Source organism: Lontra canadensis, unplaced genomic scaffold (assembly GCF_010015895.1).
Source record: "Lontra canadensis isolate GAN:19392208 unplaced genomic scaffold, GSC_riverotter_1.0 scaffold11, whole genome shotgun sequence".
Classification (NCBI taxonomy): Eukaryota; Metazoa; Chordata; class Mammalia; order Carnivora; family Mustelidae; genus Lontra; species Lontra canadensis.
In genome coordinates, this window is record NW_022631005.1 from 11,382,231 (window position 1) to 11,393,357 (window position 11,127).

General features: G+C 45.6%; 1 protein-coding gene across 1 annotated transcript in view; it reads right to left on the reverse strand.

The window, feature by feature from the left end:
• Positions 1 to 1,734: 1,734 nt before the first annotated feature.
• The window catches only part of KIF5C (kinesin family member 5C), a 152,893-nt gene continuing 143,500 nt past the window's right edge, over positions 1,735 to 11,127 (reverse strand). Inside the window, exon 26 of the mRNA XM_032856096.1 lies at positions 1,735 to 2,101. The gene's annotated coding sequence lies outside the window, so the exon portion shown is untranslated. The remainder of the gene's footprint in view (positions 2,102 to 11,127) is intronic.

An 11,127-nucleotide genomic window follows, 5' to 3' on the forward strand; every position in this document is an offset into this window, starting at 1 on the left:
CAGGGAAAAGTTACTTTGGGGAGATTTTAAAACAATCTAATAACAAGAGAGCCCCGAAAAAGAATTATTGCCCTTTGTTCAATTTCTGCACATAATAGTTGCATAATAGACAGTAGCGGTGTGACAACTATTAACTGGCAATCCTCTCCAAGACCAATGTTTTAGCTTCTAAAATCAGAGCCAAACGTATTCACAGCAAGATGATAATCTATGGCATACATTATTACCTGATACAGTTGGCAAAACCTGCCCTACAAGGACCCTTCTACCAGACTGCAAATCACCATGGAGCAACTGTATTGGGCAAGTACTGGCAATTTATGAAAATCAAAAGAAGAATTTTTAAAGTGTAAATGAATGCAAAATCATCAACTTTGCGAAATAAATACTTCAGTAGAATTGATCTTCTTTCTCCTTACTCTCCTCCCCACCAAAACAAAACACATATAAACAAAGTGCAACGTTTAACAAATAAATTAAGTCAAAGCAGCTTTGCTGTGTCGGGTTAATTTTATACAAGAAAAGTGTGGAAATTGATTCAGAATCCTTAGTGCTTTACACACGCACACACACGCACACGCACACACACTCACTCTCTAACTAGAACTCATACAGTGAAGAGAAAGCTCGAGGTCTCCCCGGCCTACACTTCATTCCAGTGGTGACAGCAGCAGGGACAGTGCCCGCTCCCTCAGCTTGGGCAGGCACCGAGATGGGATGGGTGCTTTCACGGACATTGGTCTGGTTGTCACGGACTTAACCTCAAATTTGTCAAAACTAGTAGCAGCACACAAGACCAAGTTAATTGAATCCTTGTCAGCTTCCCTGAAGACTTTCCTACTTGGAAATCAATCCTTTTAAAATCCTTAGCTGGAAGAAAGAGTTGATTCAGCTTTTAAATTTGTATGTTGAAAAAAACCAATAGTTAAATGTAAAAAAAAAAAAAAAAAAAAATCCATCCATACTGATTTCTTCACATTCTTGCCAAGATGAAATCTATCTGATGCCGAAGAGAGAAGTCAAATAAACATTCAGCAATGAAGGGTTAAAATAGCAACTTATTCATAGGCACAAAAAGTTGTCAGTCACTACCCCGCCCCAGGGCTTCCTTTTCCGACCAACCGCTGGAATTGATCCTGGATTTCACTGGGCGGTACCCCCTTGAGGCTTAAGATGGTTCCCTATGGTGAGAGGCAAGAGGCCATCCCCCAGCGTGCCTGCTCAGGTAGGATCAGGGAGGAGGACCCCAGGAGGGGCGGGTCACCCCAATTCCAATCATCCAACTTCGCAGCATTTTCAACACTTCTGAAGGAAGGCTGTTCAAACTGGGCTGGCTGAGACTAGTCGCTGCAGGTTTAGTAGCAAGCAGCTCTGGTGGATTTGATGACTTTTTGCATTTACCTAGACGTGTTTGAGTGAACAAATTCTACATTGCTACTGTCAGATTGTTTTTCTGCCTCGGAGAAATTTGCTTTGCATTTTAACAGGTGCCCTACAAAAAGGTGTCTTTTACAGCTCCAAAGACGTGACGGGGGTATTCAAAATGCTTCTTTGGGGTAATTTGTTTCGGAAAAGTGTTCAGAATGACAATTTTGAACCTTGTAGCAGCACTTTTTTTGTTCCCTAAAAATATAAAGGAATGTGTTTTGCAGGAAACCAGACAGTTGCAACGGAGCATGACCCCCTGCCTCCATGGCACTTGGTTGCTATTCCCCCTCCCAACGCCCCCCCAAACCCCTCCAACACCTCCCACCCGTCCCAGGGAATGGCACGTTAGGGCATTTGCTGGGATGGCAGACTGCGGAGGAAGGAGCCTCCAGGATGGCCCAGAGACCACCCAATAGCCTAGGCCCTGGCACTCGTTCCCAGGATTGAGTGGATCTTCTGGGATTGGCCCCTTCAGGTTTCTCAGGAAGCGAGAAGTCCAAGCACACGTCTGTACACAGAGATTCTACACAGCTCAAATATCTGAAACCAGTGTACTGCAGATGGCTGGGGTAAGCACGTGTAAAAGAAAATGGAAACCATGTAGGAGGGGAAACAAAAAATAAAGGAATTGGTGATTAACGGAGTCCTGGACATGCTATGTAGGGAGCCGTATCTGTTGAGAGAGAACCAGAGAGAGAACACAGGAGTTAGAGGACATCGTGGAATTTCACTCCTCAGAAAAGTGCTTCGATATTTGGAGTATCTGCCGTGATCAGATATTTAGGGAAACGTTCTAGGTATTTAGACCGGAGCTGTCCAATAGAAAGACCACCTGAGCCACATATTTAATTTAAATTTTCAAGTGGCCACATTAAAAGTAGAAAGAAACAAGTAAAGTTAATTTCAGTAATATATTTTATTTAACACAAGAAATTCAATATATTGTCCTTTCCACAGGGGATCAGTACAATGTGTTGAGAAATCTTACGTTACACTGTCACTATGGAGCTCTTTCAGTCTTTCTCCCACAGTATTTGCAACGTGGTGTAGGTTTTATACTTTTGGCACATTTCGATGTGGACTTGGCCACATCTTGAGTGCTCAGTAGCCACACGTGGCTGGTGGGTATCGTGGTGGACAGCACAGCCTCCTACTTACTGCTTCTGCCCTGACAACACTCTCTTCCAAAAATCCATATCTATCGACACTGGTATTCAGAGAAATACCACGCATTTTCTCATTCTTCAGATGGACTCGAACACCACTGGCACTTGCCAGGGGTTTTGAGGGAGGTCCCACATGGCCCCTAACCCAGAAAAGAGGTTCCTAGTCCTGACTGAAAGTTAGGACTCCCCTTTCTGGGCTGATGAAGTTACTCAGAGGGTATCCCCTTGATTTCACCCCACTTCCCACCAGAGGTCTGTCCCATCATACTCAGGTCTGCAGGATAAAAGTCTGGGCTAGTCCTGACTTAGAGGCTAGCCCTGAGTGGTCTCTGTCACCTTTGGACCAACTCCAGTAAAACCAGTTTCAGGAAGGAACCAAGAGGTTCAGCTTCCCAACAGCTGGGAGCCCTGGGTCTATCAGTGGTTTTCCTATACGTTTTGGGCAGAGCTCACAGGGTTTTGCAGTGGGGAGGGAGCGACAGCAGGGGTATGCTGAGCCTCATCCTCGAGAGACACGGGCAATGCCCAGCACAGAAAAGCCCATGTGCTCTTCTTTTTTTTTTTTTTTTTTTTTTTTAACAAACCCTTGTGTCGAAGGCTGACTTTCAATAGATCGCAGCGAGGGAGCTGCTCTGCTACTTACGAAACCCCGACCCAGAAGCAGGTCATCTACGAATGGTTTATCATCTACAAATGGTTTAGCCCATGTGCTCTTCTGATTTTAAAAGGAACTCCATAACCTGACACACTGTGCTTTCTGTTTTTGCCTCTAGAAGGCTTAGATTCCCATTCAGGGCTCAGCTGTGGTAAACACCCAGCTCAGATTCCTGCTATAATGCTCTCTCCCCCGCTAATGTGTTTTTCTTCACTCTCCCAACTCGTGTGTTATAATATTATAAGCAACCTCATGTACTTTATATAAGTAAGCAGGATGTAAATTATAAATAAATAGAAAAAATTCAGGGTGTGGAAAGGGGTTATAAAAGTAGATAAAGAGCAAAATCAGTTGGGGGGGAAAGAGGAGGAAAAAAAAATTCTTTATTACAATACCCCCTCCTTCCAGACACAAAAATAAAAAACTCAGAGAGCTCATTTGGTAAGTACCATCTCTTGCTCCAATGGTGTAACTACTCAGAGGAATAAAGCTGCTCAATCAAAAATGGCTTAAACAACCTTATATGTTAATAGTCATGTCATTTTTAGATGTCAGAGAGAGAGATTGGTCTATGGGAAGAGCATCTTTAATGTTTAGCCTCTTTGGTAAGATTTTGTGTTTATTATTAGGACAAGAAATGAAAACTCCAAAAGCCTGGTCATAGTGGTCATCTAAATCATGTTGAGCTGAAAACCAAGCGGGATGCCTCCTGAATATCCCCATTCAAATTCCCATTTCGCTTTCCTTACAGGTTCAATTTCTCCAAGCACACTATCTCATGATCACTTACGAGTCACCTTGGTCCAATGGGATGGTCTTCCTACGTGCCCGGGGGCAGGGAGGTACAAGCACATGTCTTAAATTGCAGGGTTAGGGCTTCCTGGGATGACGGCAGGCACCTCTTGCTGACAGAGCCTCGTGCTAGACACATACTCAATGGGTGGCCTCAGCAATGCCGCGGACCATGAAGTCACATGATTCCCACCAGCGGGCCTTTCATTCAAATCCCCCACCCCTCCATGTGCAAGAGTCAGCACGTCTGGCTAACAGTACGGAAGAAACAAGGGGCCCCAGAGGACACCCAGCCTGCTTAGTCACCTCAAGGAGGGCGAGAGAAGACAGAGGACAGGCTGCCGAAAGGAAAAACACAGGGAGTCCACCAATAAATCGTCCTTTAATCTCAAGAGCTTGTTCCTCTTCATCCTGAGTTACAGATCTTTCCAGCCTGTCTGCCAATGCAGTCCTCCCAGCAGGCCCAAGAAGGAAGGAGTCGGCTGAGATACTCCCATCCATCCCCCAACTATCTGAATGTTCATCTCTTCTGGTAAATTCAGGAGAGAAAATGAACAGAATGTATAAAGGTAAATGGCTTAGCTCCTGCAGAAACCACTTCTGACCACTCTGATCACCGAGAGCGGCCAACCTGGAGAGGCTGGCAAACCTCGAGAAGACTGACAACCCAGCTCTGTTGACCCTCTTGGATGGGTTGGAGTTGTTACTCTCCGGAAAGCACAGTACTGGCCCGAGTGACCTGCTAGGAGGCCGTCCCTGGGCCTCTGCCAAACTGGAGATGGTAATTCAGAGTGGCAACGTGTGACCAGGCTTAGAAGGAAATAAAATCACCTTTCTTTAGAAGGGGTGAGAAGGCGGAAGAAAGAAGCAAATTATACAAGGGTTTTGTTTTGCAAGAAGTATTCAGAGATTTCCCCCCAACTTCAGCCTTTGCAATTGTTCGCAAGCGGATTTATCCTTAATCCAAATAGTACATAGTTTTACCTTTTCTCTTGCATTTCTACCATTCAGTGCCCACATTGTAAGAATGGCCAATTGTACTCTATGTACCACTCCCTGCTGGAGAGAAGTGGGTTTATCTCCCAGGAGCTTAGTGCAATCTGCTGTGTGGGGGAGAATAGTTCTTCCTTCCAGGTCCTCACGATTGCTCCCTTTATGCGCACAATGCTGGTTTCCAAGTCCCGTGCCACAGTGCCCGCGTGCACTTCCTTCTGCCCCCTCTCCCTGAGTCCTGCTTTGTCTGTGCTGCTTAGGTCTGCCCCTGTGACTACTGTAACATTGGCCGATACTTGGGTGGCCCTCATTTCTCCTAGAACTTTCCCCTCTACTTTCTCATCTCTCATCCAATTCTCAGAAGAAGCTTGTGATGAAGGAAGTGCTATGGGGGTACCTGGGTGGCTCAGCTGGTTAAGCATCTGACTTCATGATCTCAGGCTCCCTGCTCAGCAGAGAGTCTGCTGCTCCCTTTCCCTCTGCCCCTCCCCCAACTCGTGCACACTAGCACATATGGGCTCTCAAAGAAATAAAATCTTAAAAAAAGAGAGAGAGAGAGAGAAGGTGCTATGATCATAACTTCTCCACACCTAAGAATTCTGTCTGGAGTGACAAGGCTGGGTTTTCTTCAACTAAAATAAGACACCGCAACCAAGAGAACGCAGAAGCAGATATGAGAGTCCAGGATCATCGTCCACTAAGCCAAATATTAAAAAGCTTTGCAAAACTGCAAAGCAATTGCCATTCTCCATTTGTTTTGGAAAATAATTACGTTTCATTAAAAGTGGCATTTGTGTTAACAGTAGTGATACTTAAAATTGTTTTGCTTCAATTTATATCAATAACATAAACCATATCAAGAGATACAGTCCAGGAATATAAAATCTCTTTGATGTCAGTACTTTTATTTAAGACTACAAGGGGTCTTTTTTTTTTTAAAGGTTTTATTTATTTATTTGACAGAGAGAGAGAGAGAGAGAGAGAGATCACAAGTAGACAGAGAGGCAGGAAGAGAGAGAGGAGGAAGCAGCCTCCCTGCTGAGCAGAGAGCCTGATGTGGGGCTCGATCCCAGGACCCTGGGATCATGACCTGAGCCGAAGGCAGAGGCTTTAACCCACTGAGCCACCCAGGCACCCCTACAAGGGGTCTTAAGGCCAGGAACCTTGGGAACTGATGCACAGGGGATCAGAGTTCAGGGTCCACCACAGACAAGATGTGTGATCCTGACAGTTCACTTGGCCTCTTTGTAAAATGTAAGATGGTGTAACGTCAACATGGGCCAACGCCGGGTGCCTGCTCCTGCTAGGCACCTGCCTAAGCTCTCTGTGTATTAATGCACTGAATCCTCACAGCCACCCGTAAGTAAGTACGGTCATTTGGCACATTTTACAGAGGACAGGGAGGCACAGAGAGATGAAGTAACTTACCTAGGACATGGTCAAGCTGGGATTCAACTCCAGGCAGCCCAGCTCCATATCCTGAACCCACAGTCCCTCAGTCCCTCAGCTATGTACCCTGCTTGTAATAGACCCCCCCCCCTGCAGAGAGGGGATTCACATTCTTGTGACTCAGTCATTTCATTGCTGGGTTTTCCCAACAGCAATAGCAAGTTGGACAGCCCAGCGGCTCAGGAGTAGACCACCGGTGTGGCTTAAAGATCCCACATGGCTTGCTGTGAAGACGGCTTCCTGACTTCACTACTTTGGAGGATTAAATCTGAAAGCCGCTTCATGCCCACCCTTCACGTAGGGAGTGAACCCATCTCTGCTGTGGGCACAAGGCAACTCGTACATTTCAGGTATATGTGATATTTTTTATCTGTGCTTAAGTGGGTATCATCACCGAGAGAATGGTCAAGGTGAAGCCCAGCAATGATGTAAGACGGTTTGGATCCAGGTACTCAGGACAGAGAGGAGAGGAACAAGAAGGAAAGACAGATTTAGAAAAGCAAATAGAGTATAAATGAGGAAGTGCCAGCCTGAACATTAGGGTAAACTAAGAACTAAGGTCAAGGGCTACCTTTTTCTTCTAGTAGTCAAAGGCTTCAAAAGAAAATTCTATTCTGCCTGAGGTAGAGGAAAACAATGAAGGGGGGTGGGTGTGCGGGTGTTGGGAGGTGAACTTCCTAGTTCAAAAACAGAAGAGCTAGAGGCCTGTGTGGACCTCAAGTTTAGGGCTTTAGCTGAAGGTAGTAAATGTGGGGAAATGGCCAGGGACATTCAGTCAAATAAATCTGAGGTTTAAGTACTAGCCTAGAAAACACTGGACTTCCTATCTCTAAAGGTACACTTGGAATTTCCCCTTTTCGGTATAGCTTCCTGTGGCAATACTTTTTTTTTTTTTTTAAAGATTTTACTTATTTGACAGAGAGAGAGAAAACACAAGCAAGAGGAGCTGTAGGCAAAGGGAGAGGGAGAGAGCCTGATGTAGGACCCCAGGATCATGACCTGAGCTGAAGGCAGACACTTAATCCACTGAGCCACCCAGGTGCCCCTGTGACAGACTTCAGAGTAGGAAACCATTCGTGCATTCCAAATGTCTGGGCCAAGCCTGAAGAGCTTGACTGTGACTGGCACACAGGAAACATGGGGTCCAGGATTTCAGGGCCTTAGTCACAGATGACCATTGTGGCAGCAAAAGGGAATAGTCGTGAAAGCCTGGAGATCTGTGTTCTGTGTGTGCTTCCAGCATACAACTTAAGAATGTAAAGATAGTACTTTTACTAACAACTAATGGATCTATTCACAATAAAGGCCTTAAAGTGTAAAACCTGAAGAGGACAGAGCCATCCTAAAGTGACTGTCACACATATCAGAGATACAGAGGTCATAACAGTACACCTGGTCTGCTTTGATGGCTCTTTATAGCTGCACTCACCCTTGTGAACCTGCTGTAAATTGCAGACATGCTTTCCAGGGCTGCATGAAATCACAGTCTAAAAACATGGGACTGTGTCTCCGTGAGAGCCCTCATGAGTCCCTGCTGGCTCTACCACTGTAATTTTACCCAATATTTTATCAAAGTTTACTGAAACTTTATATATATATTTTTTAAAGATTTTATTTATTTATTTGACAGACAGAGATCACAAGTAGGCAGAGAGGCAGACGGAGAGAGAGGAAGGGGAGCAGGCTCCCCGCTGAGCAGAGAGCCCAATGTGGGGCTCGATCCCAGGACCCTGGGATCATGACCTGAGCCGAAGGCAGAGGCCTTAACCCACTGAGCCACCCAGGCGCCCCGAAACTTTATATTTTTAAAAGGCTTTATTTATTTACTTATTTGAGATGACAGGGCGAGGGGGAGGGGAGCAGAGCAGAGGGAGAGGAACAAACAGGCTTCATGCTGAGCACAGAGCCTGACACAGGGCTTGACCCCATGACCCCGAGATCATAACCTGAGCCAAAACCGAGTCAGACACTCAACAAACTGAGCTACCCTGGCGCCCCAAAACTTCATAGGCTGTGATTTCTAGACTTAATATATGTGGTTTTTTAATAAAAGTACAGTCCTCAAAATAACAGAGTCTTTATCTACACCAACAAAGTGAGTGGCATTCTGGGCCTTTTGTTCATTTCACAGTATTTTCAATTTTATGTTTTTCTTTCCACAAAAATCTGAAGCATTAATCTATGCATATTCTAGGGGCGCCTGGGCAGCTCAGTTGGTTAAGTTAGATTTTAGTGGGTCGTGCCCTCAGGTTGTGAGATGGAGCCCTGTGTCAGACTCCACGCTCAGCAGGGAGTCTGCTTCTCACTTGCTCCCTCTTCCTCTCCTGCCCACACTTTCTCTCAAATAAATAAAATCTTTTTTAAAAAATATGTGGGTATTCTAGATTATCTAGCTGACTACCTTACAACCAAGCATTTCCATGCAACTTTAGCCCCACACATGCTTTATGCTACAACCAAGTGGACGCTAATGCTCACAGCTTAAATATCCTCCAGCTAAAGCTGGACGCGAGGAGACAATGATGTGTTCCAGCCACAAGACAGCAAAATGGCTTGCAGGTATGCAGCGATTCTGCAGTGTCTTCCTTCCTTCTTCCCTCCCTCCTTCCTTCCCTCCTTTTTTTCCTGTCTCTTTTTCTTTCTCTCCTCTTTTCCTTCCTTTCTTTCCTTCCCTTTTTTTTTCCTTCAATATTTAATGTTTAAGTAATCTCCACACCCAACATGGGGCTTGAATTTATAACTCCAAGATCAAGACTCACATGTTCTACCAACTGAGCCAGCTAGGCACCCCTCAGTGGTTTTAACACAGAAAGGGAATGAAAGAAGTGGGCCCTGTCATGACACACAGAAGCACCTAGGCAAGCCGGACTCTACCAGAAGCAACGCATACCAGACTCACATTGCACCCAGCTCTTTTCATAGAAAAGCCATCTTTCATTAACTTCTGTTAAGGTTGGTAATTTGATTGTTTACGGTTCATTTCAATCTAACTTCTAAATTTGTTTTGGACTTGGTAGTTGTTTAAGATCTGTAAGTATACGCTATTGTAAATTTGCAAATACCTAATTATAATAATAAAAATCTCTGGGTAATATGAGAACTTTATCCCCTTAAAAGTACTCTGCTTATATTCAAATCTGAGAAATAATGGTCTAAACATAGGAGAGTCAAAAGACCCTTTTTCCACAAAGCCTTTTAGCGAAGTTCCAGCAGTGCCCCACTGGCGACATCTGGTGGACATATTTGAACAAACACCCACTGGCTTGTCAAAGGACCGCCCGGAAAGGAGGTCTGAGTCCAGGGCCCGCAGAACCAGGGAGATATTTAAATGATGTCTGCATTAAATGTGGGGCCATGAATAAGCACTCAGCCCTGCCTCAGAGGTATATTTCACACCTTATCTGTTCTCCAGGCTGCAACCCCATCTACCACCTGCCAGCAGTGGTCCTTCCTCCTCTGCCTTCCCATCACCTCTGCTTATGTTCCAGATTGCAGCTCCTCTCAGGCGGCCAGTACCCCCTACATGCAATTCTCCCATTTCCCACATTATCAATCTCCCCACAAGATCCTCTAGGGGAGCCCCTTCTCTGACTCTCATGCACCCCACCCTTTCCATAGGGTCCAGCACAGGGTGGTCTTTCCCAGTCATGAACCAGGTCCCACCACTCCCAGGGCCAGAGCTCCCCCGGCCCCATAAACTCAGATTGCACTCTATGCTGGTGGCCTGGCCTCAAAGGCCTCATCTATCTGGCCCGTCCTTCCCTCCCCTGACAACCCCAGTTATGAAGGTCTCTGTGTTCTCTGGGCTCTGGCCCCATCAGCCTTCCTGATTCCTCAAACATACCAGCCATCCCCACCTTGCAGCCAGTGTGCTACTCTTCCATTACTACGTGGCTGGTACTTGTCATCATTCAGTGCTCAGCTCAAATGCCACCCCCTCTAAATGTTATTCCCTGTCTCCATCGCATTAATCTGTTCTTATTTTCCTCAGAACCATACCACTATTCGAAGTTCCCTTGTTATTTGCTGTCTGCCTCCCTGCAAAAAGAGAATTACTGCACAAGAACAGAACCTTTGTCTCATTCGTTGTTAAACTAAGGACAGAGCAGGCTCTCTGTGCCTGACCCCATTTTGCAGATGATGAAACTGAGGCTGAAGAAATCCAGCCAACTTGCCCAACATCACAAAGCAGTACAGCCAAGGCCAGGGCTGGAACCCATGGTCAGCCAATCTCCTATCCCATGGCCATACTTTGCTGCACTGGACTGTTCCATGCCCAGCTCTGCAGCTTGAAAAAGATTTCCCCTCCCTCTGGCAGCCCCCCTAAATTTGAACTAGTTGAGATAGGCAGCAGTATCCTGAGTTCTCCATGTCGGCATTTTCAGTCACTCTGAAACTTTGAGCATAAACCAAAATACTCATTGTGACTATATTCCTTGAAACCTGAAATGAAGCAGAAAGAAACCCCAGAGATATCCAGATGCTGCCCAAGTACAAATATGCTGCTCTGACTTCAGTAAGAGGGCTGGGAAGATCATTTCTCCCTAGAACAGACACACTTCAGAGTGAGCATCCCAAAGACCAGGATCACCTCAAAAGGTTTTGATCCCAACTAAGCAATGAATCCCACATTTCCAGTTTTCT